The sequence below is a fragment of the Petromyzon marinus genome, chromosome 15, assembly GCF_048934315.1.
Source record: "Petromyzon marinus isolate PM22_M1 ecotype Great Lakes invasive population chromosome 15, UKy_Petmar_22M1.pri1.0, whole genome shotgun sequence".
Lineage (NCBI taxonomy): Eukaryota > Metazoa > Chordata > Hyperoartia > Petromyzontiformes > Petromyzontidae > Petromyzon > Petromyzon marinus.
In genome coordinates, this window is record NC_133681.1 from 10,083,369 (window position 1) to 10,111,063 (window position 27,695).

Here is a 27,695-nt window from a genome sequence, read left to right on the forward strand (position 1 = left end):
AAAACATGTTTGGTAATGTGCTCGACCGTACGTACTTTATCGAGCTTATAACTGTTGAATAATACAAACAACTGTTGTAACTGTGGGTAATAACCACGAGGGTCCGCCCATAAATGACGTCACGCGATTTTGGACGATTTTTGAACCCCCCCCCTCGTCACGGCGTCACAAAAAGTCAGACCCCCATCAAATATGACGTCACAAAGCTCTGCCCCACCCCCCCTCCCAACTAAAACATGATTCAAATCGCTTTAAACTATTGTCAGTGTAGTCCGTATTTAATGTGTCGCTGCACTCTGATGTTGCAGGAGTAAACATTTATTAATACGTCTTTAATTAAGTAGAACGTGTTGCCTATATTTATTTAAAGTTGCGCATTTTATTGATGTGACGTCACATTTATTAACCCCCCCCCCTCGTCACACATCGTTACAAATGTCTGACACCCCCCCCCCCCGCCAGGTGTGTGACGTCATTTATGGACGGCCCCCGAGCCTTAATTCTTGTTGTGTGAAGGCTGCTGGCTTGTGCCTCGTCCGGCGTATCCCCTGCGCACTGAACGACTCTGGTCGCCATCAGCAGCCGCACGTTTGGACTGTGGGATCGCGTGCCGGGCCGTGGGTGAGGTACGAACGTGGCGTTTGCGTCAAGAAGCTTAAACCATCAAGCGAACTCCGGTCATCCTAGCAGCAGCGGCTACGTACGACGTACGATGCGAAAGAAGTTCGGAGACCCTTTGGCCTAAGGGGCCGTCCATAAATGACGTCACGCACCTATGGAGGGGAGGGGGGTCAGACATTTGTGACGATGTGTGACAAGGGGGGGTGGGTTTGAGAAATGTGACATGTAAAAATGCGCAACTTGAAGTAACTCTTTAGCTTTTGATTTAAAGCTTTCGTGACTGCAGGGATTCATATTCTTGGTTCTTTCGGTAAAGTCACGTAGAAGGGAAACAATAAAAAAATAAAAATGTAAAACAATAAAATTCTCACTACGTTTCTTGCTGTGGTTTTCACACCTGATGATGATTGCTTGTGTTGCAGTCGAAACGTCGTGATAATTTTATTGTTTTATATTTCAATTTTATTATTTCCCTTCGACGTGACTTTACCGAAAGAACCAAGAATATAACTCTTTGGCTCTTTCGGTAAAGTCACGTAGAAAGAAATTAAATAATAGAAGACGTTTCGATTGCAACACAAGCAACCATCATCAGGTACAAATGAATGCGAAAACAAACTATATAAAATATAATGCAATACAACACAGAGTCGGTCAACAAAACAATCAACACCCCACCTGGTTGATTACGTTTTTACAAAGATTGCTACATTTGAGAGAGAGAGAAAACATAGACACGGAGACACACAGACAGACACAAGCAGAGAGACTCGCACAGAGACAAACAGAGACACATAGAAAGACAACGTCTCTCTGTCGAGGCCTTAAATAGAGAGAGAGGGGCGGGGGGCAGAGGGGGAGATGTGTGGAATTCCTGCCCATAAGAGACGGACGAGCTGGACACTGAACTTCTAAACAAACAAGCGCGGAGCGTTGTGTGGAATTACTGCCCATAGCAGCCGGAGGAGAGAATGGACTTATAAACAAGCACGGTAGAAAGCAAATTTAGTAAAATTAGGAAGTGTAATGCAATGCAACACAGGTTAGCAAGCAGTTAACGCAGAGCCTGGTTGATTACGTTTGAGTCTCTCTCTGTTTGTGTGTCTGTCTGTGTGTCTCCGTGTCTCTCTCTCAAATTTCTCAATCTTTGGAAGAACGTCATCAACAAGGTGGGGTGTTGACTGTTTTGTTGACCGACTCTCTGTGTTGTATTGCATTATATTTCCAAGATTAGTATGTTTGTTTGTTTTCTCATTTATTGGTACCTGATGATGGTTGCTTGTGTTGCAATCAAAACGTCGTTTTCTATTATGATTTTCTTCTATTTATTTCTACGTGACTACCGAAAGAACCAAAGAGTAATTCCTGCAGTCACGAAAGCTACGAATCTAATTTGAACTTTAAATATAAACAACACGTTATACTTAATTAAATATAATTGTTATAACAACACTAATTTTGATACATTTTCATGATGAACTTTTTTATTACTTCAATTTATTAAGGTCACCTTTTTTATAGTATAGATTATATTACAATGTTAAACAAGAACCGGAAGTCAGACTACGTCACACTTTTATAGAGAATAATACTTCGTCAGGAAGAGGAAGTGCAAACATGAAACGATAACATTTATAATAATATAGAGAAGTTTTTGGGTACAAAGATATCAAACAGACATTTTTGAGCATGGAGGGATAATTAATCATAGAGTACCTACTAAATATACGTCATTCGGCAAGCGTACAATAGCCAATGCATCCTCCATGATTAATTATTCCTCCATTAAATGTAGTTCTTTGTACCCAGAAAATGGCGTCATGCTTCTTTTCGCCATTGTTCGACCATGAACCATGAGTGACTGAATTTAATCATTTAGGATGTTTGATTTAACTACGGAGTTCCCTTATGGAAATGAAAATAAAAATTAAAACCCCTCACGATTCAGTGTATCGTATGCACGATTTAGTGTTATATGCGCAAAAAATAATAAATTGTGCGCAATTAAACTTCTGGCGTGGGAGGGGTTTTGCGATGGTAGCAAACCCGGCGACAAAATGGCTATAATAAGACGCGAATCCTATTAAACTTCGCAACTCCCCCACCGACGTGGGGGTCGGCCAAGTCCGAACACACGCTGTTTTCTCGGGGTCCGTTGCAATGCCCGATTTGCTGACAATGTGACCGAGATACCGCACGGATTTTTGCAGGAGGTGACATTTTTGTCGCTTAAATTTGAGATTTGCGACACGCATTTTGAGGACAGCACATAACCGATCAAGATGTTCTTCGAACGTACGGCTGAAGACGATAACATCGTCGAGGTATATCAAGGATGAGTCCCACCGCAGTCCAGCTAGGACCAACTCAATCACTCATTGGAACGTATTAAAATTCCAGAACGGACAACAGACGGAGCATCTCATAAATTCCCATCTCTGTTTGCAGCACAAAGTTTGAAAGTGGATTACATTCTTCCTCTCTCTTCAAATCCTTATCGGTCGATTCCATATGACTTGTACTGTCCGTCATTACAATGTGCTTAGCGATAGGATTTGCAAGAAATGTCACACATGCTTCGCGTCGTTAGTCATGCTGTGCAGCTACTCTGTGTCACACAAGCAGGAATCAATTATTATTCCGCCCAAACGCATCAGGCCACAGAGTCGCTGCACGTCGGCAATGTGAACTAATGGTTGTAATCGTGAACGAAGAAAATGGAGAGTGTGCAGATTGGATAGACGAAGAAGAGCTTGATCTGAATGGAATATCCATTCCACAGGATGAAGAGATCCATGCTCTCCCTATTTATTCCATGAATGAGTATTTTGCTTCTACGTGGGAGAGTGGATATGCATACATTTTGTACATTTGTTGAATGTTTGTTATTAAACATTTTGATTCTAATTATTCTACCAGGGCTTTTCATTCTGTGGAATGAATGTGATTGTTATAATTGTACTCTCCATTTTGCTTCGTTCTACTACGAAGTTCCAAGTTATAATTACTTTTAATATTTGATAATTATAAGAGAATTTCAATAATATTCTGAGCATCTGCAATTTTAGTTAGACGATGAATATTTTCAAATTAATTTTATGCTAAATTTCAGCTTTCCAACGCCTTTTTAATACATGTTTTCTCATACAACATCAGAGTGCAGTGCCACATTAAATACGCACTACAATGACAATAGTTTTAAGTGATTTGAAGCATGTTTTATTTTCAAAATGGAAATATGGTTTGGGGGGGGGGGCAGATGTTTGTGACGTCATATTTGAGGGGGTCTGACTTTTTGTGACGCCGTGTGACGAGGGGGGGAGGGGGGGGTCAAAAATAGGCCAAAATCGCGTGACGCCATTTATGGACGGCCCCTAACCAGCCATTTTATTATATTTGCTTAATTTCTCGCAATGGAATTCCATCCCATCATCTCGCTTGCTAAGTTCTTACAACCTTGTTTTCAACTCAAGAAATGTAATAACTGTTTATCTGTCTGATGTGTGTCTGTTCGATTTAAACGCGTACATGCTAAACAACATGCGCTATAATGCGGACCTGTCAGAGCTAACGAGCACAACCGAGAATCCACGTTTTCTATTAAAAAAAAAACATGTTAGGAAATTTGCAGTTCCATCACAAGGGATTACCAAGGTAAAAATGTCTGGTAAATAAAACAAGTGTTCACCTAACCTCCATATTGATTTGACAGACAAAATGAGCCGGCCTAGTTTTTTGTGGGCTGCTCAGTGAGGTATGACCAGTACTGTTACATTCAGGCTATGTGCACCTGTGCCTGTATCCTGGAGAGAAAAAAAAACGACTTTCCCATTTTTATATTCATAATAGAATTGAGGTTAATCCCAGTCATACGGAAACTGCCATGGTGTAATGGTCAACACACTGGACTTTCAATTCAGTTGCTAGTTTCATCTCCTGGCAAGGCAGTTAACACAGTAGGCAAGTTCCTTACCCCACCCTCCCCCATCCTTGACCTCTGTTCTCACACCAATATTAGTGGTACCACCAAAGGGTCGTGATCAGCAAGTCGCGTGTGGTAGGGTAAAGAGTGGGTACTCCCACCTTCCAAAATGTCTGGCCTGCCTGGAAGAGAAGGTCCTTAGGACCCTAGTTAGGGAGCTGTTTAAAAGCTCCCACTTTGGAAGCCCTGCTGCCTGCAGTGACGATCGTAAGGCTTAATATTGACCACTCAACTCGGCTAAAGTATGAAAACTGCATTATCAGTAAATGCATTTTGTGTGCTCAAGCCAAATTGGATAATGACTATAAAATGCAAAACCTATCGTCCTTATAACGAAACTTTAGTTGGATCAACCTCCATATGTTGTTCGATAAATATCCATGGCCCTGAACTAATCCATTGCATGACAATGGTTAATGATGCATTTAACAGTTTACCATGTAATCTTTGACAAGCAAATGTCGGGGTTCAGCCATGATTTTGCTTGATAAATTGATCCATTTATTTCGGAAACGGGAAAGCAAATGTCATCCATCACGATGTTACCAGCCACGTATCACTGCTGACACGCGTAGGGTTAATGTGAACACAGCAATTCTAAGATTTGCATGCATTTCCCTTCATCCTCCTTGAGCTTCCGGCATTGATGTAAATTTTAAATAACAAAACTATAGTTTAAATGCATGCATCATTTACCGACTGCTTGTATCGCTTTGCATAGATGGCATAACTATTAATCCATCATGAACTATAATGGAATAAATTAATGAACTGTTGAGACTAAAGTGTATAGTCTACTTTATACTCGGATGAGACTGCAAGTGCTTTTAAGAATGTTTAAGGAATAAGTAAATGGGTAAATTAGTCAATAATGAAAATTATGTTTACATGTGGGGGATGCGTTTTATTGTTCTCGGTAAAAGCATAGATTTGCATAGTGAGTGTTAAATGTTTTGCTAATTACATTAACGTCTGATATGAGCAGTGCAATTACAAACAGGCAAAAGTCGTAATAACATTTCTCATTTTAATTATTGGTCAGAAATTCATAATCATACTTACAAATTTAAAGCATACAATATGCTTCAGAAATACAATATCAATGCGCCTAATTAAGATAATGGGCAAAGCATCGTGCTCTGCATCAACAAATTGGCACTGTGCACCCGGCGGCCTCTGTAATGACTCTGCAAACAGTTAACTAAGGAATGGTATGACTTATCCATAGCCCCTGCATTGCCCTCACCTCGAGTGGTCTTGCACATTTGCAGTGCAGTGCGTATATGGCAATGGTGCATGAGTTGAATATCTGGGGAGCATTACAAGCGCCATTCTCGTGTCTCGCACGTGACGCTGGGCTGCAATCTATACGGCCAATCGCACCACACACAGCCGGATTGGCACACAGACGCACACTCACTCAGCCTTCTGCCAGCTGCATAATAAGTACATGTAACATGTTTTAACAGTGGTCATTATTGGGAGAAACTAGCCCCTGCCACGGAATTTCACTTGCAGGCTCAGAGCCAGCACTGGAACTGAGCACTGCCCTGCGTGCATTTGAATGTAGATACTGACAAATGTGACTCTCGGTTGTTGCAGTGCTGTGGCATTCTGCAAGTGGGATCAACTATAAAAAGGTGTCATGTTTTTCCATCCTGTTGCAAATGAAAGGCCGTGAGATAATATTAAATCTGCTGGCCAAATTTATCATATTTGTAGTGAGTTCAACTCAGTCACAGACACTTCTTGGAGGCAACACATTATACCAACACACGGGGTTAACAAGATAACCTATGGTGGTGGACCACCAGGCTAACTGCGCTAATTATTCTGTAACTAGCTACAAAGGACCGGACCACAGCATGGGTCTGGGTCCACGTGTTGTTGAGTCTTCAGAACGTAGAACGTAGACTTCTTCAGGATAACAGCAACACCGAACCCCGGTCCCTCTGGGGACTTGGCTTATATCCGCTCTGGCCGTGGCTGGCTCCGCCCTTGGCCAGGACCAAGGATCTCGCCCCGACACGTGACCACCCCTCGCCCCCACTTGGGGCCCCTGTGTAGACTGTACCAGTCACGTGTCCTCCGGGGTCAACCAGAGTGCCATGGCCTTTAGTAAACCAATTTCGTGGCCGTCACCCTCACACCCCATCATGTAGGGGTCGGCACTGCACGCTGAGCGTGGTGCCACTCAGCGCTATCATTCAGCGCTCACCGAGCCCCTCTAGGGCCGGTACTACACCCACATATACGGGGTATCCGCGATGTCAATACAGCGCACGCCGTGCCCCTTCCGGGCCGGCCTTACACAGTGACGTCCGCGATGTCACTACATATTTACCCGTAACCTGTGCTTGCCATTCTCAGTACTTACCACTTCTCTTAAATATCAGATATCATTGTAAAACAGATTCCCCACATGTGACTGTAGAGGGTGTAATGAATAATGTTGGTCTATTTTTTGCTTTGAAATTTCTTTCTCAATTATTTAAAGATATATTTTGGCAGCATTGTGGCTTGCAATTTCTGTTCTTCTTGCATGCGTTTTTTTTAAAGTCCGTTCTACTTTGACATTAAATAAGAAAGCCTCAAGTGATCGTGAGTGGCTTACCACATTCAACACGCTGATGTGTCGTGTATACACACCAGTTTAGCTTGGGGTTTGTCAGCCTTCTAAGCTTGTTTGACATTGAAAAAATCGTGTTTCAACATTGAATTATTGCCTCAATGTTACAATTCTGACCATATTCATTAAAAGAAAAGTGTTCGAAAATCCACTGGGGGAAAAAGCATGTAAAGTGAGGGGTGAAACATTCCTTAGCATTTATTTTTTTCTGAGCGACAGCCATTGAGACAATGAGCCTGATTCCTGTAGAGTTTTAAATTCGGCCTAATTCACAAAGCAGTGTTTGGCCGAGTTTGTGTGGAATTTGTGAAGCCCCAGAACTTCACACACAAGTCTGAAAATTTAGGCCATTACAAAACCATGTTGCTCATTACTGCATAACCACCTTTTCGTGATTGATGAAGTAGTCTACAGCAAAAGTGTCCCTGCAGTGCATTAGGCGACACAGTTAAATTATTAATTCTGATTAATTGTGCAGTGAGCTGGATGGGTGGTTTTGTGGGTCACTGAGCCAAACAGTCATGGGTGAAGAGCTTAGATGAGAAATGAACCAACTTGTTAGAAGGAGACTGATAGCACTTGTTTCTGTCTTGTTTGATAACGAACAGAAATTTGTGTTTTCATTTCGACGACAGCGTTGCGCGCTGTTGGGAGCTAATTTCTTCACAGAATGACCACTTTTGACTTCCCAGCATGTGGATACTCATTTTGTCGACCCACACCAATAATAAGTGGGGGTTTTAACGCCAAACCTTTCAATTAATGAGTTAATTCTCCATTTATGAGTTATCCTTATTTCATCTGGACACTCGCCACAATTGAAGCTTTGGGTAAACAAGCGTAGCAATATACATTTTGCAAATCATACGAGTTTCAGTTTTAATCCTGACAGGAGAACCTGTCCATCCCTTTAATCGGTATAATGAGCACACACTTATTGAAACTATTTTATATACATTGCTCGGCAATTGTGTGTACCATGTTGCCTGGCCTTGATCAAAATTACCCCGAAAGCACCCAGACTCATTTGGGATCTTGGAAACCCAGTTGGTGCTTGTGTAATGTGTTCAACTGAGTCGTAGCCATAGACTTGGAGGCAACACATTTATTCATTTCCAACACATGGGGTAACTTTCCCCTTAACATAATAACAATTTATGGTGGTGACCACCAGGCGAACTACACGAATTACAACGTCACTAGCTACTACAGACTGGGACCAATGACTTCGGCCCGGGACCACGTGTTGGATACTCGTTGAACGTAGAACGCAGATGAAGGGTTTCTTCCAGGATGAAAAACCACCCTGGTCTTTGGTTCTATTCGGTAAAGTAACGTAGGAAAAAAGAAAATAACAAAAAATCACGACGTTTGGGCCACAACACAAGTGGCCTTCATCAGGTGAAGGGACTGGACTGTCCAGAGGACAGCGTTGGAGTGAAGACAGCAAGCCCAGGTCGCGTCCTTTAAGCTGTGTGGGAGGAAACAAAAAACGCCTTGACAAAGGAATTAGCATAAAATTATGTACTGGACTGGCACGGTGGGGGGTGGGGGAGTTTACATAACGTTGGTGTGAAGGGACATAAGCTGCTGTGAAAGTTTGGAATACCACTACTTGAATAAATATACTGTACCATTGAAAGTTAGTTTAATGTTTGGTTTGATTTAGAACATCTTTCCAATGATTGCTTAATTTGAAACCATCTTCTCGGTTGAAATTGTGTCTGTGTTTGTAAATCTGAATTGCCTCGTGGACAAATCTCTGATAAAAACCCGTGGGTTTGCAGAGAACCTTGGTATCGGAGAAAACTATATCATGATCACCCACAGCGATGTAACAGTGATCAGCTACGGCAGAAGAATTCGTTCTGCCGTGTTTCAAATCTTATTTGTGCTCGCGAATTCGGTCAGAGACATGTCGTTTTATCTCCCCGATATAGCAGTCACCACAGGTGCAGCTCAGTTTGTAAACCCCGGGGTACTGTAAGTCAGGAAAGACATCCTTCATGGATGGGATCAGGTCACAGATTTTGTGTACTGTGTTGAACCGGACCAGGATCTTGTGTTTGTTTAGAATTCTGGAGATATTTTTAGTAACGCCTGCTATATATGGAAGTGTGATGGTTTTGACCGGAGTATCAAGTGGTTGTTTCTGTATGGAGGGAGAAACAGCTTGGCGGATGGTACGGTCAGAGTATCCGTTTCTCTTGAGGGCCAGGTGTATATGTTTTAATTCACTGGTCAGGTGGTGTTGGTCCGAAATGCAATGTGCCCTGTGGTATAACGTTTTGATGAGATAATTATTTTGAGCTGGGTGGTGGTGGGATTCAGGTTTCAAGTAGGAATCTGTGTGGGTGGGTTTCCTGTAGACAGAATGCCCCAGTGAGCCATCAGGTCTCCTCTCAAACAGAACATCCAAGAATGGTAGCTTGCCATTTTTCTCCACTTCCATGGTGAATTTGATGGCGGGATGTCTAGAATTGAGGTGGTGTAGGAAAAGGTTGAAAGAACCTAGAACCACCCTGGTCCCTCTCAGAACCCGGCTTAAATTATCTGTGGAATGGCCGGCCCCGCCCTTGGCCACATCTTCCTTCCAGAATCCTCGGGAAGGATCTGGGTCCCAATCACATGACCCCCTCGCCCCCCCCTAGTCCCCTCTTGAGGCCCCTTTGTCAATTTAACCGGTCACATGTCCTCCCAGGTCAACCAGAGTGCCATGGCCTCACATAACCTCATCCTTCGGCCGGCACCCACACACCTTGTCCTGTAGGTTCGGCACTCCACTTAAAGCATGGTGCCATCTAGCGCTATTATTCAGCGCACGCTGTGCCCCTCTAGGGTCTGTACTGCATCCACAGCCTGTTGACATCCAGCGATGTTACTACACTTCAATAGGTGACCACCAGTGCATACTGGGGCCATGTAAGTCATACCACTGTGAGGGCTGTGAGGTGCCAATAGATGGCAGTGCATCAATGGATTTGGTCCAAAGGTATATTTGGTCCTATCGTTGGATCTGACCTGCTTGTAAATAGAATATATTAGTGCAGAGATTTCAGTTTTATGTGGGTTTTCTCTAGGTGCTATGGTTTACTCTAACTTCCCAAACACCCATTAATGCAATTGGCCCAAATACTCCAAATGGAGGATGCTCCTAAATATTCTTGAAACTGAATTAGGCATTTTTGGGTAAATAATTGCCATTTATTATTATAGGAAGTGTGTAATATTATTTGTACGAGATTAGCCCTTGTCATGGTAAGGTGGGATTGGCACCATTTGCCTTGTGCTGGCAACAGAGATGACCACGGCCGATTTACACATTAGTTTCCTCGTTCTGCCATATGTGTCATGCAACTTGCACAGATTGTACCCCTTATTCCTCACAGGGTTCTGAGTTGAAACCTCTGAGCTCTGCCCCAAACTCATGTGAATAGAAAAATGCTGAGATATCCACGTGAATTATAATACACATCCCTTTGTAAAGCCAGGACTGGTCAGATATCACCTGCACACGGATCCTTGGATACATTCATTTTTCAACAGATTGAGAGTGACTCGCTCTAATGTAGTTTTATTACTGGCAATATACAGTTATCTTTTGTATGCCCGGGGTCTTGAACCCAGGCACTTTTGAAGCAGTCTCCCAAAGCCACTGCAATAATGTATTATCGCTTAAGGCTTGAACATGCAGCATGTTAATGTTCCAGTTACACCATATTGAGCCAATAATGAGCAGTGTCAATAGAAGAAAGCTCTTAATTGCACAACCTGTAAAATCGTCCATTTCCTGGTCCCTTGGGGATTGATGTAGAATGTGTTTTGGCGATTTAGCATTTTTAACTAATCCATTTTGTCAATACGATGTACTGCATGCATACATAATATCTACAGTATAATATATGTACAGTATGCTGCATACGGAGGGTGATTGACAAGTCCATGTCCTGACTCGGGAAGCAATGGCCAATATTTTCTGAATCTCTTGCAGTATTGTTCGACTTAGTTCCCTTGAATTGCAATGAACTTGGTCCAAGTATATAATCGCTGCCCGGAAGAACACTTTTTGTCTTGCTGCCTGCTCGAACGATTTATTTGCACACCACTCCATTATCAATATAAAACTGCTATCCCCACTTAAAATCACTGAAATCCAGCAAGGTAGTGCAGATTTTCTCCAAATTCTTGAATTGTATGTCATTTTTTGAAGAAATCTAATCCTTTTTTTCAGATTTCAAATGCGTTTTTTACGGCAAAGATAATGGGCACGGCCGTGACATTTTTTGCTCTTGCTGCTGTGGGAAAATCAGATGCATCATTGGATTCAACAGAGGTAAAGAGTAGTCATCTGCATCTGAATGGTATTTGACACTGAGGTGGCCGATAGGATCCAAGGAGGCCGCAAACAACAGCAGCCTAGGACATAAATTACTTTGAGCTACTCTGCATTAAAACTTGGTGTTTGCGGATGATGACTCCCTCACTCTGACCGATGACATTATTGTCAGAGGTAGGACACTGCAAATCCATTGCAGGGCTGGGCAACTCATTGAAGTCCGATTCCAGGAGGCCAATGAGGAAAGAGTGGCTCATGGTGTCAAAGGATGTATAGATATCGAGAGAAACGAGTGGCATCGATTGAAACGGAGTCTAAAATGGGGGAAATATATACAAATTGTTGAGGACGCTTGTCAGTGCTGTCTCAGGTGAGTTGTTTTAAACAGAAGGTGAAGACTGAAAGGAGCAGAAGTTTGGGGAGGGGGTAATATGGGCCTTAAGCTGGGTGAGGGCAAGGCAGTCCCAAGAGTTTGGAGAGGTTTAAGTGGTTGGTAATGGTTGATATCTTGCCATGTCAGTTTTAAGGTCCTGTATTCTTGAGCAACAAGGTGATCTGGCTCGTTTTGTAGGAAGAAAGAAAGTACCCAACGATATCGGCGATCACGAGAAAGTTATTTGGTGCGCTGTTTGAGCAGTGTACTGGAGAGGGTGTCCAGAGGAGACGACTTTACGTTCAGTGCTTGGATTAGGGCTAAACCATTGTTCTGGCAGCATGGGCAAGAACAAGCACAGGAATATAGGAGAATAAGTCACGAGGGTGGGGGCCGTGGCATGCGAGGGGATTGCATGAAGTTGGAGGGATGCCATAATGGTTTCGACGATGGTGCAAAGTTCGCTCGTGAAGTACATGCTGAAGGAGGTTGTGAGCTTTAATGATGCTTGTGGATCATTGTGACTGAGGGCCCGGCTGCTGCTGGGATCGAGGACATTGAGGGCTTTCCAAAGGTTCGATGCTACCTTTCATGTAAGAGGTGCGTGAGGCAGCACTCATATGTATGTTGAACTTTTTACACCATACATAGCCAACCGTGCTCATCAGCTTGTTTTCTGTCCTGCAGGCCACACTAATGGGTCTGGCCAGTGGCAAGTCGACCGAGGTAAGTCCTTTCCCAATGCCTCCTGATCACTTGGCATGGATGGCATCAGCAACTAGACAGCAGGAGATCTATGATGATGAATGAGCCTTTAGAAGTTTGAGAGGTCCCAATTTGACCAATGCTGCCCTGAGATCAGCTTTGCTGATGGGCGCAAACACCTGAATTTGGTGAAGGAGATAGGATGGAGAGGGATTTGGCAAGTAGATGCTGAAGGATAGGAAAATCAATGCCTCCTGAGATTAGGCGAGTGGCGGGTAGTTTTAACGATGAGAGCCCTTGGTGATTGTAGAGAAGTGAAGAGAAGGTGGTGAGTGCTTAGTGCATGAGCGTAAGTCATGCACGATGGGGAGGCAAATGTTAACTTGCCAACCTGGTGAGATTCATCTAAATTCTTCACACTGGGCTCTGCTAACAGTCCATAGTTAATTTAAATGCCTCATTATTTGGCCACCCTTCAGTTGCCATTCATCATCAACTGAAATCTACTCTTGAAAAACCACAGTGATCGTGCTGTCTCTTTAAAAAATATATTTTTTCTACAGAGTAGATGGGTGATGATGTATTGTAAAATATAGTTATTTGTTTCACGGCATTTATCACTTTGCTAATCCATGCATGGTGGGTTTTTTCACTCTGAAGACATAAGCATTTTTTCGAGAGCTTCAAATCCCACGTGAATACCGTGCATCAGAAAGACAGGTCTGCATTGCACAGCCGGTTTACCACTTTTAAAATTAGCTGGATTTCGTATTCAAATTGATGCTTTGGTATTGACATAGCTTAATTGTCTTTGTGATTGGCACAAAGTGCCATTTTTGCAATGAATTTTGGTCTATTAAATCTCACACCAATCATGTTCCCTTTCCATGCTATGTGAACACCTGATAGGTATAGTCCAGCAAAAACAACTCCCTACCTCCTCGTGATGCCGGATGGCAATGGTGTGATGGGCAGTGCCGTGGAGAGAGGGCCAATTTAGATTGACCATTCCCCTCATGACATTTGTAACCACCACAGTGGACAAATGGGGGCTCTGGACAGGTGTGAGGAGCTGGTAACCCCTCCACCTTCAATTAACTACCACTTAAATACGAGGTAAAACATTTATTAAGCTTGTGCCGGAGGCCCCGTGGGGACAGGCGTCTATGACATCTCCTGGCCAAACCCCATTTGTCAGAGCCAGGAGACTGAATCATTACCCTCGGGGCTCCTCCAGAAACAACAAAAAGCAACTATGGATGGCCACGTGGCATGTTCAAACGCTCACTGCGGAGGAGAGGCTGCCACTCCTCTGTTGGGAGCTGGATTGGTACTGCCTGGATCCTGCTACCATGAGGGATGGACAGTCCTCTACTCGGGGCAGGAGACTGCCAAACAACAGGGAGTGGCTCTTCTTCTGAACAAAATAATGAAGGGGGTGTGGGAGAGTGGCAGTGAGGTGTGGGAAGCTGTAAGCCCCAGGCTACTTTAGGCTCACCTTCCCATCAACCAGAGGTGAGGAGTGGTGGTTGTGGTTACTTATGTCCCCACTGAAGACGAACATCCGTGGACGGATACAGGCAAAGCCGATGAGTCGGATGCCTTCTATGACCTCCTATCACAGGTGCTGGCTTAAGTGGCCCCTCGGGATAGTCATCTTGTTGGGTTATTTCAATGCCTGAGTTGGACATAATACTAGCACCTGGTCTGGAGTGATTGGAAGACATGGGCTAGATAAACTCAATAACAACGGTAGGAGTCTGCTAGATTTTGGTGCAGCCCATGGGCTTGTAATTACTAACACTTTGTTCCGGCATCGGCGCATCCACACAACATCATGTGTGCATGCCAGGTCCAAGCAATAACATCTGCTGGACTACATAGTGATGAAACAGCGGATGCGGGCCCATATCCTTGACACCAGGACTTACCGTGGAGCTGATCTGCCCACTGATCTTCGATTTGCCATCTGTAAAATGCGCCTGCTATTCTTCCACTCCTGTGGTGGGTGTACACCCAGGACCCCATTCAAACCTATAGTCGCATGGTCTCAGCTAGCTGATGAAAGCTCCAAGCGATAATTTAATCATCGCTTGCGGCTGGGGTTGGCATCGTCCCCCACTCATCTTGATGTCGAGGGGAAATAGGCGAGGTTTAGGACTGTGGCTCATGCAGCTGCAATGGCTGCTTTGGGCACATGGTCCAGACCTCTTCAGAAACCCTGGCTGACAGAGGTGTCCAGGCTTGCTGAGAAAAAGCGACTGGCCCACTCTCATTGTCTACAGTATCCCACGTCAGAGAATGAGGAGGTTTACCGCAGCCTTCGCTCGGCAGTTTGGAGAGCCATGAGGCACTGCAAGGATGGTTGGTAGTCGCGGTTGGCTGAGGAGATGGAGTCTGCCTCAATGGCCGGCGATCACAAATCCCTCTTTAACTCAATCGAAAAAGTAACCTGCAGCGCCACGCCTATGACCATCATTAGGGTAAAAAAACTGATCCAATCTACGACCCCCAGGAACAGGTTTACAGATTTTCTGAGCATTTCTGTGAGGTCCTGGGGGAGGGGAATCCCTCAGCCTAGAAAACAAAATGGGTAAAAGTGAGGATGACCCTGCTGAGTCTGCGGTGCCTCCAATATTGGAAGAAAAAGTCACCCTCTGTAAGTGGCTGGCTGAGGTGTCATCTGCTGAGGAAATACTGAAGGTGATCCAGAGCCTGAGACCAGGAAAGGCACCGGGCAGAGATGATCCCCCAAGCGAAATGCTGAGGGAGGGTGGCGTTTGTGCACAGACTACCCTACTTGACATCATAACAACAGTCTGAACCAATGGATGGGTTCCACAGGATTGGAAGGATGCCCTGGTGGCCCCCCTCTTTAAGAAGGGGGACCGCACAGACTTTTACAACTACAGCAGCATCTCACTCCTCAGTGTGCCGGTAAAGATCCTGGCAAGTATTATTATTCAAAATCGCCTTGCCAGCCATGCTGAGGAGAGGCTTGCGGAGCCCTAATGTGGTTTCAGGAAAGGGTGGTCCTGCACAAATGCCATATTTTCTGTCCGTCTGCTACAGCAGAGGTGTAGGGAATTCCAACAAGACCTACACCTCTGCTTTATTGACTTGGTCAAGGCCAATGAAACCATCAGTAGGCCTGGGCTCTGGGTTGTTCTTCGTGCTTTTGGAGTCCCTGGCCCGCTGTTCACGATCATTAAGGACCTTCATGATGAGCGGACTTGGGTAAAACTACATGACTGGGAGTCAGAGCCATTCCCTGTTTAATTTGTGGTGCAACAGGGATGTGCTCTGGCTCCAACATTATTTAACTTATGTTTCGACCATGTAGTTCGTGACGCCTTCAATAACTGTACCAGAGGAATTTCCATCTGGTACAGATACAATGGGAGGCTGATCAATGCCCAGGTGCGGTCAAGTGATGGCTCCCTATTGCTCAACCATGTTATGTATACCGATGATCTGGTAATTGCTGCTCACTCAGAGGAGGAGTTGGATGCGCTGCTGCTGCTGAACCTGGAGCTTGCCGCTAAGAGGTGGGGACTTGCCATCAGCCCCACCAAAACTAATCACCTGCCTGGGTATTTTATATTATCGGACACTCCACCCCCACAACTCCCAATTGGTGATAGGGCAGTTGTGGAGAGTTTCCCATACCTGGGCAGTGTGCTCATGACCGGCTCCGTTTTGACAGCAGAGGTCTCACTCCGAATCAGTCGAGTGGCATTATAATTTCATCAGTTGCGTAACGCTGTGTGGAAGCTACCTGGTCTGTTGTTCCACACGACGCTTCAGGTCTTCTCGGCCACAGTCATTCCCTCCCTTCTCTATGCTTGGTACATCTCCGCCATTTAGGCTAGCCTGCCTACGATCCATCGCGGGTTTAACCAGGCTGGATTGTGTGAGGAGCTCACATATCCTTGAAAGATCTGGTCAAAGTACTATTGGTGAGCTCCTCCGGCAGGGAAGGCTGCGTTGGCTGGGTCATGTAGCCTGCATGCCCAGCCATCGCATGCCTAAACAGCTTTTGTTCGGCCAGATCGAGGGGGCTAAACAGGTGCGGCACAGGCTAGAGAAGAGATGGAGTGATGTGGGCCAGGAGGATGTGGAGCTGATTGGACTTTCCGATGACTGGTACCAGCGGTGTCAAGATCGGCCTGTGTGGAGGAGGGATCGTGAAGGACGCTACTGTGCAGTTGGAGGCAGTCGCTCTCCAACAACAATGGAGGGGGGAGGAGTAACGCTCACAACAATGAGTGGAGTGCCGGGTGGCTAAAGCACAGCAAGTTGGCACAGTAGGGGGCACAGGTGGTGCATCAGCCATTCATCTGCGTCAGTTGACCCTTGGCACTTGGGTCTGCCCCGTGACCTCCTGCCAGCAGGCGTTCGACACTTCATGTGGCCTCAACGTGCACAAAGCCTGGCACAAGCGTCGTGGTGACGTCACCTCCACTTAGTGCCGAATGGCGGTTGTTGGTACAGTACTGAGTTTAATACTATATAAACAAACAAAGGTGAAGCTACGTGTAGCTCTATCTCCAATGTTCTCCAATGGTAGCATTTATATGTTTGCAAAAGCTGAGCACATATGCAAAATGTAAATTTAGAGGTGGGCACAAAGACAATGTTTGGACATGCAGGAGTTACTTAAGCTCCAAGAAACCGATATATTGGAAGGACACACTTAATGGCAGCTTTTCAATGCACAAAGTCAGCTAAGTGAATGTTCCGGTATTTGCACCACTATCCGAGTAGTTAACCTCGCATTCAATGAACCTTCAAAGCCAGGGTTAGCATCCGCCTCCAACGTATTTAATGAATAGAACGAGGTAAAACTGATGGAAAAACAGCACAAAATACAACATCTGTTAATACTTGCAATATCGATACAATTAATGAACACAAGGAGCATCATAACATTGTCTTAAATAACATGAAACTCAAAAATAGGTCCTGGATGCACCAGGCACCTGCATTAGAACTGAATAGCTATACAAGAGAATAAACAAGGTCACATCGTGTAATCGCCATAGGGGCCGTCCAAAAATGATGTCACGCACCTAGGGGGGGAGGGGGGTCAGACATTTGTGACGATGTGTGACGAGGGGGGAGGGGGGTTTGAGAAATGTGACGTCACGTAAACATGTGCAACTTTAAATAAATATTAATTAAATAGATTTGTTATAACAATATTATTTTTGATTAATTTTAATTATTAACTATATGATTCTTTAAATTTACTAAGGTCACCTTTTATTTATTACATGAAGGCTCATTTGCGTCTCCATGGGAGAATGCAGAAGCATAATTTTTCTAATGTTTTTGAATGATTGTTATTAAACATTTTGATTCTAATGATTCTACCAGGGTTTTTCATTATATGAAATGAATGTGATTGTTATAATTGTTCTCTCCATTTGTATCGTTCTATCATAAAGTTTCAAGTATTTTTTAATAGTTATAATTACTTTTATTTTTTTATAATTATAAGAATTTCAATATAATATTCTGAACATCTGCAGTTTTAGTTAGACGTTGAATATTTTCAAGTGAATTTTATGCTAAATTTCAGCTTTACAAAGCCTCCTTTTTAATACGTGTTTTCTTCTACAACATCAGAGTGCAGCACCACATTAAATACGCACTACAATGACAATAGTTTAAAGTGATTTGAAGCATGTTTTATTTTCAAAATGGAAATATGGTTTTGGGGGGGCGGGGCAGAGCTTTGTAACGTCATATTTGAGGGGGGTCTGACTTTTTGTGACGCCGTGTGACGAGGGGGGGAGGGGGGTCAAAAATCGGCCAAAATCGCGTGACGTCATTTATGGACGGCCCCATACTGCAGCCTAAATGTACAGCGCTGCAGATAACATTGAACTGTGGACGACGTACTTCTTAATCCTTGCTCTCAAAATCACATTAAAGTTACATGGGTACAAGTCTGGCTCAACTTATCCAACTACAAGTAACATTCACAATAATGCAAGTGGCAGGCTTCGTTGTTAACTAGGCCTCATATTTATCATAACAATTTAACAGCATTATAAAGGCATTTACCACAATTTAACGGCAAGCCTCACATTAAAACAGCATCCCCAGTATTATAGGAACATAAACTAACTTACACACAATGCTTCTTAAAGTCACACAATGAACAGATGCACCTGTCTTCACTGAGACGCTATTTGCGCCTCCATTTTGTACTGTGTAATGGCTGACACCCTGCCTCATGTCTTAAGAGAATCTTAAATCGTAACTTCCTGGTCACGTGACCAAACTCAACACCATATCAGGAAGTTCCTGTGTAATCACCCCCATACCTGCCATGAGGCAGACCATGAATAAAGGGAGATGAAGCCCAATGGGGAGACAAAGAGTGATTCTGTGTATTCGCTGGCATTATACCATGGTGAAGATGATTTACTATTATTGTTTCTCCTATGTTTGTGTGTTTGGGTGAATGTGTGGGCATAATGACAGCAACATTGTTTTAAATATATTTTTATTCACATTCACTATATCTTTCTAATATGGGTAAACCTTAAGTTTGGATCGGTGTCAATAAAATTTTAACAAAAAATTCGGATGGAGCTGGGATTGGAATGTTAATCCATCAACATTAGAATATCTTGAGGAATGGATAGGCTCGGACGATTTTTTTCTGGAACTAATTTATTTTATGTATTCACATTTCACTTAAAAACGCATTATTCTACAATAATGTGTAATGTTGTTCAGCAGTATTGATAATTAAATATACACGTCAGGCCAGTTTGGAGAATGCACGCCAGATAAGTTTCAAGACCGTTCCCCGTATTCAAGATCCTCCATGAACCAACCCCTGCTAACTCTCCCATCTCATCTCACCCTCCTCCATTGAATGCACTCTCCACTCCAGTAGCCGGAGCTTGCGGTCACCCCAGCCAACCTTGGCTTTGTGGGAGGGTCGCCCGTTCTCCTCTGCTGCCCTCAAACCTCTTTCCCCCAGCCCTCTTCACTGTTGCCTCCTCTCCCCTATTCATCTCGATCAGTGGTTCTTAACCTTTCCTGCAGAATTGCACCCCTTCGGTTCTCAATCGTTAAAAATGTATAATATAAATAAATTCATATGTTTGATGAAACAAAGTAGTTGTACTTACGTGCTTAATTTGTGATTTTTGCTTATTTACCTTCTAAAAATAAATTGGTATATTGATAAAATAAAATAACACAATAATATTCTCACGACGTTTCGGCCACAACACAAGCGGCCTTCATCAGGTGAAGGGACGAGACTGTCTGGTAGGAAAGCGCTGGAGTGAAAAAGCCACGCTCAGATCACGACCTTTAAGCTGTGTGAGAAGAAACAAAGCGCCTTGACAAAGGAATTAGCATATAATTTAGCATTGAAATGGCTGAGTGATTAGCTTGTGACTGGCCACAGAAATGGCTATGTTAAAGTTAAAGCATACACATCCACAGAGGCACCCCTTGACAAAGGAATTAGCATAGAATTTAGCATTGAAATAGCTAAGTTAAAGCATACACATCCGCAGAGGCACCCCTTGACAAAGGAATTAGCATAGAATTTAGCATTGAAATAACTGAGTGATTAGCTAGTGACTGGTCACAGAAATGGCTATGTTGAAGTCAAGGCCTACACATCTGAGCTATTCACAGTAACTTGGTATACAATACAATATATAATGAATACTACATAGTGAACCAATAAAAAACTAAAATATAAATTACCTTAATGTTATCAATAAACTCTATATTCTCCAATCAGCTAAGCTACCAACAATAAGTCGTTATATATCACAATGCTATATGGTGAAAAAATGGGTGGATTCTTACCCTCAACTTTAGCAACACGGATAGCTACGGGCCCCGTTCAGACAGACGAGTTCATCCATGGTCGGAACAGAGGAGGGGGAGAGAGACAGCTGCGAGGCGCTATTATACTCCATGTTGTAAACCATACCATTAACCGTGGTGTGAGAGGTATTAAGAGTCAATGCTGGCGAAAGAGCTGCGGTCTGAAGGTCATCGTAAAATACAATTAATTAAGAACGGAAATGGTTTAAAACATCTTCCCAATGGTTACTAAGCCAGAATCCATCTTCTCGGTTGAAATTGTCTCTGTGCTTGTATATGTGAATGGCCTCATGAACGAATCTCTCATGGTAGCCGGTTGGTTAATTTATTATTTTATTCTCATTCTACGTGACTTTACCGAAAGAACCAAAGAAGATGAATCCTTGCAGTCACGAAAGCTTTAAATCGAAAAATAAATTGGTATATTTCACACCCCCATAAAAGGTATCTCACACCCCAGGGGGTGCTTGCACCTCAGGTTAAAAACCACTGATCTCGAGGCTCAACCTTCCTTTCCTTTCAAATACGTATTCCCACTTCTGTACATCGTCTTGAGATGCGGTGGCATTTAGACACTTTGTAAATCCGGGTTACATTGTAATTGTTAGCGATGACTAGGATTCAAACTCTGGTCAGTAGGTTCCTAGCGCAGTGCATGAGCCACTCTGTTTTTAGAATCAACTGGGAGAATCGATGATGCAGTTGTTAGTGCACTGTACTATAAACCTGGTGGCCCGAGTTTGATTCCAGGCCACAATTAACGTCAGTAGCGAGTAGTTTCTGAACCGATTTCTGGTCCCATGTTCAGCAACCCGTACTTGTCCAACACGATGAAGTATGGTCAAACAACCCCCATGCTCAATGCGGTGTGGGAAGGCCTTAATACAATAGTGGGTTTACAAAGTTACGTACAAATTGTATTTATTAAGATGTTGATTTTAAAAATACTCTAATTGTGCACGATGAAGCACGTTTAAAGAGCCAAATTTTATGATGAAAAGGAGCATATCAGTTTGGTTGAAAATAACATCTTCAATCCGTGCAGATTTCTAACAACGACATACATTGGAAATATGGATCATGAAGCAAGAACTGAAGAGTATGGAGAGATGCACACTTGGAATTGAAAATGGAGGCAGGAAGATGATCACACGCACCGGGAAACAAAGCTAAATCGTATTGACTGTTGATTGTTAAGAAAAGTAAGTGGGCTAAGATAAAACACCATTGCGAGAAGGGATGCTGGTTGATGGAGTATGGTGATGGGATGGCAGCAAAAGGATGGCGCGCCTGAAAGGATGACCACCATGGAGATGGAGCGCCGAGATCAGTTCATGTGCAGCAGTGATATGGGTTGCAGTTGTTGGACTCATGCATTACAGTTATGTAAAAATAAAATATTAATTATTGACTTAAAGCTTTCGTGACAGGAATTCATATTATTTTGATCTTTCGGTAAAGTCACGGAGATAGGTTCAAATAAATAAAAAATAATATGGCTGCCCAATATTTTATATTTAATAATCTGTACCTATCTACGTGACTTTATCGAAAGACCAAAATAATAAAAATCTTAATTATTCGATATGTTACTGACAATTAAAATGAGGCAGAACTCACAATGAACACAACGCGGGGTGTGTTTTATTGCAGAATTTCACTTCTCAGCCAAGTCCATATCGATACAAGTGTTGGCAGGTTTCTCTATGGCTGCCCAATGCCCACGGGTAGCTTAACTGAAGCAAACTACTGTAGTAGGATCTATATGTGCAACGCAGTGGGAAGGGAAGATGCATTTTAACAGTTCCCAGCTTGATTTAACCTTAATTTCAGCTTGATTGCTGCAGGGTGGCGCAGTGGTTAAAACTTGTGCCTCACAATGAGAAGGGCCTGAGTTTTCCAACTTGGTGAATTTATGTGTGGAGTTTGTATTTGTGAACTTATTTTGCATCGTATGTAGCCAACCGTGCAAATCGGAGGTGCGGGTAAATCTGAGGTGGGTTTCCTCCTAAGTACTCCAATTTCCTCCCATAGCTAAAAATTATGCAACACTAGCTTTACTACCCGGCTTCACCCAAGACTAGGATTCTTGTCTTGGATTAATACACGGCCTACACAGAGAGTTGGGGGGGGGGATGCGTGATGTCAGCAGGCACACTACGTAACGCTGCCGCATGCGGGTGACATCACAGATGTGACGTCACTGTTCACTTGCCGTGAAAAATATATACATTATTGCGCCACCCCCCCCCCCCCCCCCCCCCACAAAAAATACAAAAGTATATTTTTAGACTTTTTGCATTCTTTACAGTCTGGAAGCAACCCACGTGCCAAATTTCAAGTTTGCATGTCGGGAAGTATGCTAAACATTTCGGACACACATATTCACAAATGTCCTTTTTACATATATATAAATAACGGATACATGGCCAAACATGCTTGTGCTCAAAATATATCTGCAAACTGCTCATTGGGATTACACACCCTTTACTCCAAAAACAAGATTTGTACGACTCTTGAAAAAAAAACATTTAGACTACTGAGCCACTCGGCCACTCCAGTCAACATTATTCTCGAAAGTCGGTGGCCATTTGGCTCTAGAGCAGTGGTTCTTAACCTGGGTTCGATCGAACCCCAGGGGTTCGGTGAGTCGATCTCAGGGCTTCGGCAGAGCCCCCGCCACGGAGGTCCGGACACACTTGAATTATTGTGTAAATTTGTGATGACACACACGGCCCGCTTGGCCATCACTGGCTGCAGATGATCATGCTACACTGCTTGGCCAATCAGCGCTGCGGGGAATTTAGTGCGTACTCAGTAGTCAACGTGTGACTGTTGTTGTCGTACGTCGTGTGATTTCTTTAATATTTTATCCATACTAACTATGTCGGGCAAAAGAAGAAAGTGGTCGGACGAATATGTACAACATGGATTCTCATGTATCACGGAACGTGATGGGAGTGAGCGTCCTATCTGCATGATTTGCAACGCCAAGTTGAGCAACTCTAGTCTTGCACCGGCAAAACTAAAGGAACACTTCTTGAAGCTGCATGGAGACGGGGAATACAAGAACACAACACTTGCTGAATTCAGGGTGAAGAGAGCCAGATTCGATGAAAGGGCCACTCTGCCTGCTCTTGGATTTGTACCTGTTAACAAACCGATCCTGACAGCATCGTACGAAGTTGCTTACCTGATCGCAAAGCAGGGTAAGCCACACACCATTGGTGAAACACTTGTGAAACCAGCTGCATTAAAGATGGCGAATCTGATACTCGGAACAGCGGTCGAAGGTAAATTATCCCAAATTCCCCTTTCAAATGACACCGTCAGTGACAGAATGGAAGACATGAGTAAAGACATCTTGGCTCAAGTAGTCGCGGATCTGATTTCAAGCCCGGCAAAATTCAGCCTTCAACTCGACGAAACCACAGACGTTTCTGATCTAAGCCAGCTTGTTGTTTTTGTACGCTATGTGAAAGACGACATGATAAAAGAAGAGTTTTAATTTTGTAAGCCTCTTACAACAACAACGAAGGCAGCCGATGTGAAGAAGTTTGTGGATGACTTCTTCAGAGACAACAATCTTTCATGGGATATGGTTTCTGCAGTTTGTACGGACGGAGCTCCAGTCATGCTGGGAAGAAAGTCTGGTTTTGGTGCGCTAGTAAAGGCCGATGCACCACACATCATTGTGACGCATTGTATTCTGCACAGGCATGCGTTGGCAACAAAAACCTTACCTCCAAAAATGGCAGAAGTATTAAAAACTGTGGTGGAATGTGTGAACTATGTGCGAAAAAGTGCTCTGAGGCACCGCATCTTCAGTGAGCTGTGTAAAGAAATGGGCTCTGAATTTGAGGTACTTCTGCTCCATTCTAATATTCGGTGGTTATCCCGGGGACAGGTGCTGAATCGTGTTTTTGCCATGCGTGTGGAATTAGCCCTGTTTTTGCAAGAGCACCAACACTGCCATGCAGATTGCTTCAAAAATCCTGAGTTCATTCTCATTTTAGCGTACATGGCTGATATATTCGCAGCTCTCAATCATCTCAATCAGCAGATGCAGGGTGGTGGAGTCAATAGCATGGAAGCGGAAGAACACCTGAAGGCTTTTCAAAAAAAGCTACCGTTATGGAAACGACGAACAGAGAACAATAACTTCGCAAACTTCCCGCTTCTGGACGACTGTGCAAGTAAGATCGAAGATGTGTCTGGAATCGGAGATATTTCTGTATCCACGGAACTGAAGCAAACAATTGCCACGCACTTAGATGAGCTTGCAAAGTCTCTCGACGGATATTTCCCTACAAGAGAGTCATATCCAGCATGGGTGAGACAGCCGTTCACGTTTGCTGTTGAAACAGCAGATGTCAATGATGAATTCCTCGACGAAATCATTGAAATTCAGCAGAGCCAGGTTCAACAGCAACTCTTCAGAACAACAACGCTCTCAACGTTTTGGTGTCGACAAATGAACAAGTATCCAGTTATTGCTAAGAAAGCCCTGGATTTTTTTATACCATTTGTTACAACATATCTTTGTGAGCAATCCTTTTCGAGGATGCTGGACATAAAAACGAAGAAAAGGAACAGACTTTGCTGTGAAAATGACATGAGAGTGGCACTTGCCAAGGTGAAGCCACGCATATCTGAACTGATCTCTCAAAGGCAACAGCAGAAGTCACATTGATTTCCAGGTATGTAATTTGTTGTGAGTTTATGCATTGTGTTGGTTTTATTCTTTGAACAAGGTAATGTTCATGCACGGCTCATTTTGTGTACCAGTAAAAAACATATCTATGTCTTGAATTTGAAAAAAAATCACATTTTATTTTTCACTAAAGAGGGGTTCGGTGAATGCGCATATGAAACTGGTGGGGTTCGGTACCTCCAACAAGGTTAAGAACCACTGCTCTAGAGGCTCGTTAATTAGATTAGAGGGCCGAGCTGAATCCATTGACATCCTGGCTTCAAATCCAAGTCAGGTATAATTACGATTTGCAGCTTTGTGTCAATCCGCTGTCGGACAAAGGCCTTTTCCATGATTTATTCAACCATACTCTGGATTCCTGCAGTCACGAAAGCTTCAAAAAAAGATTATTCAACCATACTTCAACATGCTGGTTGGTATCGGTCAGAGAAGATATTTCAATGGAACCAATTCAGATATCACTCACTACTGATGTTAGCCATGCCTGTAAATCAAACTAGAACTGGGTTTGTAGCACAATGTGCTAATTACTGTTTCCACTCAACTGCTGATCACCGATTAAATTAAAATTTTCAGGTGTTTTTTTAGTGTTTTCCTTTCACGGAATTCCGAGATCACTTCAAAAGGTGCCACTTTAAAACTTGATTGGTTGCTTTCGTGACTGCAGGAATTACTCTTTGTTTTTTTTTGTAAAGTCACGTAGAAATAATAAAAATAAAATTATATAATAGCATACGACGTTTCGATTGCAACACAAGCAATCATCATCAGGTACAGAAGAGCTAAATTTAAGAGAGAGAGGAAACACATAACCGCAGAGATATATACAAACCCTAAGTAGAGGGAATTAACACAGACACACCAGAGGACACAGAGAGACGGAGCAACACTAAATCAAACAGGGTTTAGCAAAATTTGGAACTATATAAAGCAACACAGACGGTCGGTTAAAACACAATTAACGCATGGTCTTGTAGATTACGCTATTTCAAAGATTTCTAAATTGTAAGTTAAGTGTGAAATTTCAGAGAGAATACAGACCGCAAAGAGACATGGGGAGAGGCGGGCACACAGTGAAGAAGTAAAGCCGCATCTCTGTGCCGACGCCTTAAATAGCCAGAGACAATGGGACGAAAAGTTATTAGCATGAAGAGAGCACATATCAAAGGACGGTGCGGTTAGAGGGCACGAGTTGTCACACAGGGGGCTGTGGAGGCAGTCGCAGCGCCCACTCGGAGAGACAAGGCACACACACACAGGCAGAGACAACACAGCGATACAAACACCAAGTCAAGACACAAAGGCAGATACACCAGCAGAGAACAACACAAAGACACAGACTTCATACCTTCCCGTAAAGGTGTTTCGAACTTGATTGGTTGCTTTCGTGACTGCAGGAATTACTCTTTGGTTTTTTCGGTAAAGTCGCGTAGAAATAATGAAAATTAAAATAAAATTATATAATAGCATAGGACGTTTCGATTGCAACGCAAGCAATCATCATCAGGTACAGAAGAGCTAAATTTAAGAGAGAGAGAGAGAGGAAACACATAACCGCAGATATATATACAAACCCTAAGTAGAGGTAATTAACACAGACACACCAGGGGACACAGAGAGAGACGGAGCAACACTAAATCATACAGGGTTCAGCAAAATTTGGAAATTATAAAGCAAACCCAGTCCCACCTTCTCTGGCTATTTAAGGCGTCGGCACAGAGATACGGCTTTACTTCTTCACTGTGTGCCCGCCTCTCCTCTTGTCTCTTTGCGGTCTGTATTCTCTCTTAAATTTCACACTTAACTTACAATTTAGCAATCTTTGAAATAGCGTAATCTACAAGACCATGCGTTAATTGTGTTTTAACCGACCGTCTGTGTTGCTTTATATAGTTTCCAAATTTTGCTAAATCCTGTTTGATTTAGTGTTGCTCCGTCTCTCTCTGTGTCCCCTGGTGTGTCTGTGTTAATTCCCTCTATTTGGGTGTCTGTATATATATCTGCGGTTATGTGTTTCCTCTCTCTCTTAAATTTAGCTCTTCTGTACCTGATGATGATTGCTTGTGTTGCAATCGAAACGTCGTATGCTATTACGCAATTTTATTTGTATTATTTCTACTTGACTTTACCGAAAAAAACAAAGAGTAGGTGCCACTTTATATTTTGAGTTGCATTTTTATTCAGCTGAAATAAACTAAATGGAGTTATTTTCTCTTTCGTTTTTAGTATCAGTAGAATTATGAATCGGGGTTCTGTCATAGTGTATCGATTCGCACACCGGATTTTGATCATCTGGCGCGGAAGTTGAAACAATGGGCCAAAGTCTACCCAGCGGTAAACAGGACACAACCACAGTCGATCGGCAGGACCTTGTGGTGGGTTAAAGTGTGGGTACTGTACTCACACCTATTCCAACTTTACCACAAATTACTCAATCGGGATGACATGCCAACATTGCCCACC

At 43.3% G+C, this 27,695-nt stretch overlaps 1 long non-coding RNA gene across 1 annotated transcript; it reads left to right on the forward strand.

The window, feature by feature from the left end:
• The first annotated feature begins 476 nt into the window (after positions 1 to 476).
• Positions 477 to 22,772, forward strand: LOC116942651 (uncharacterized). Its single transcript, XR_004402826.2, has 3 exons — positions 477 to 626; positions 12,629 to 12,667; positions 21,564 to 22,772. It is a non-coding gene; the product is annotated as an uncharacterized LOC116942651 (long non-coding RNA).
• The last annotated feature ends 4,923 nt before the right edge of the window (positions 22,773 to 27,695 follow it).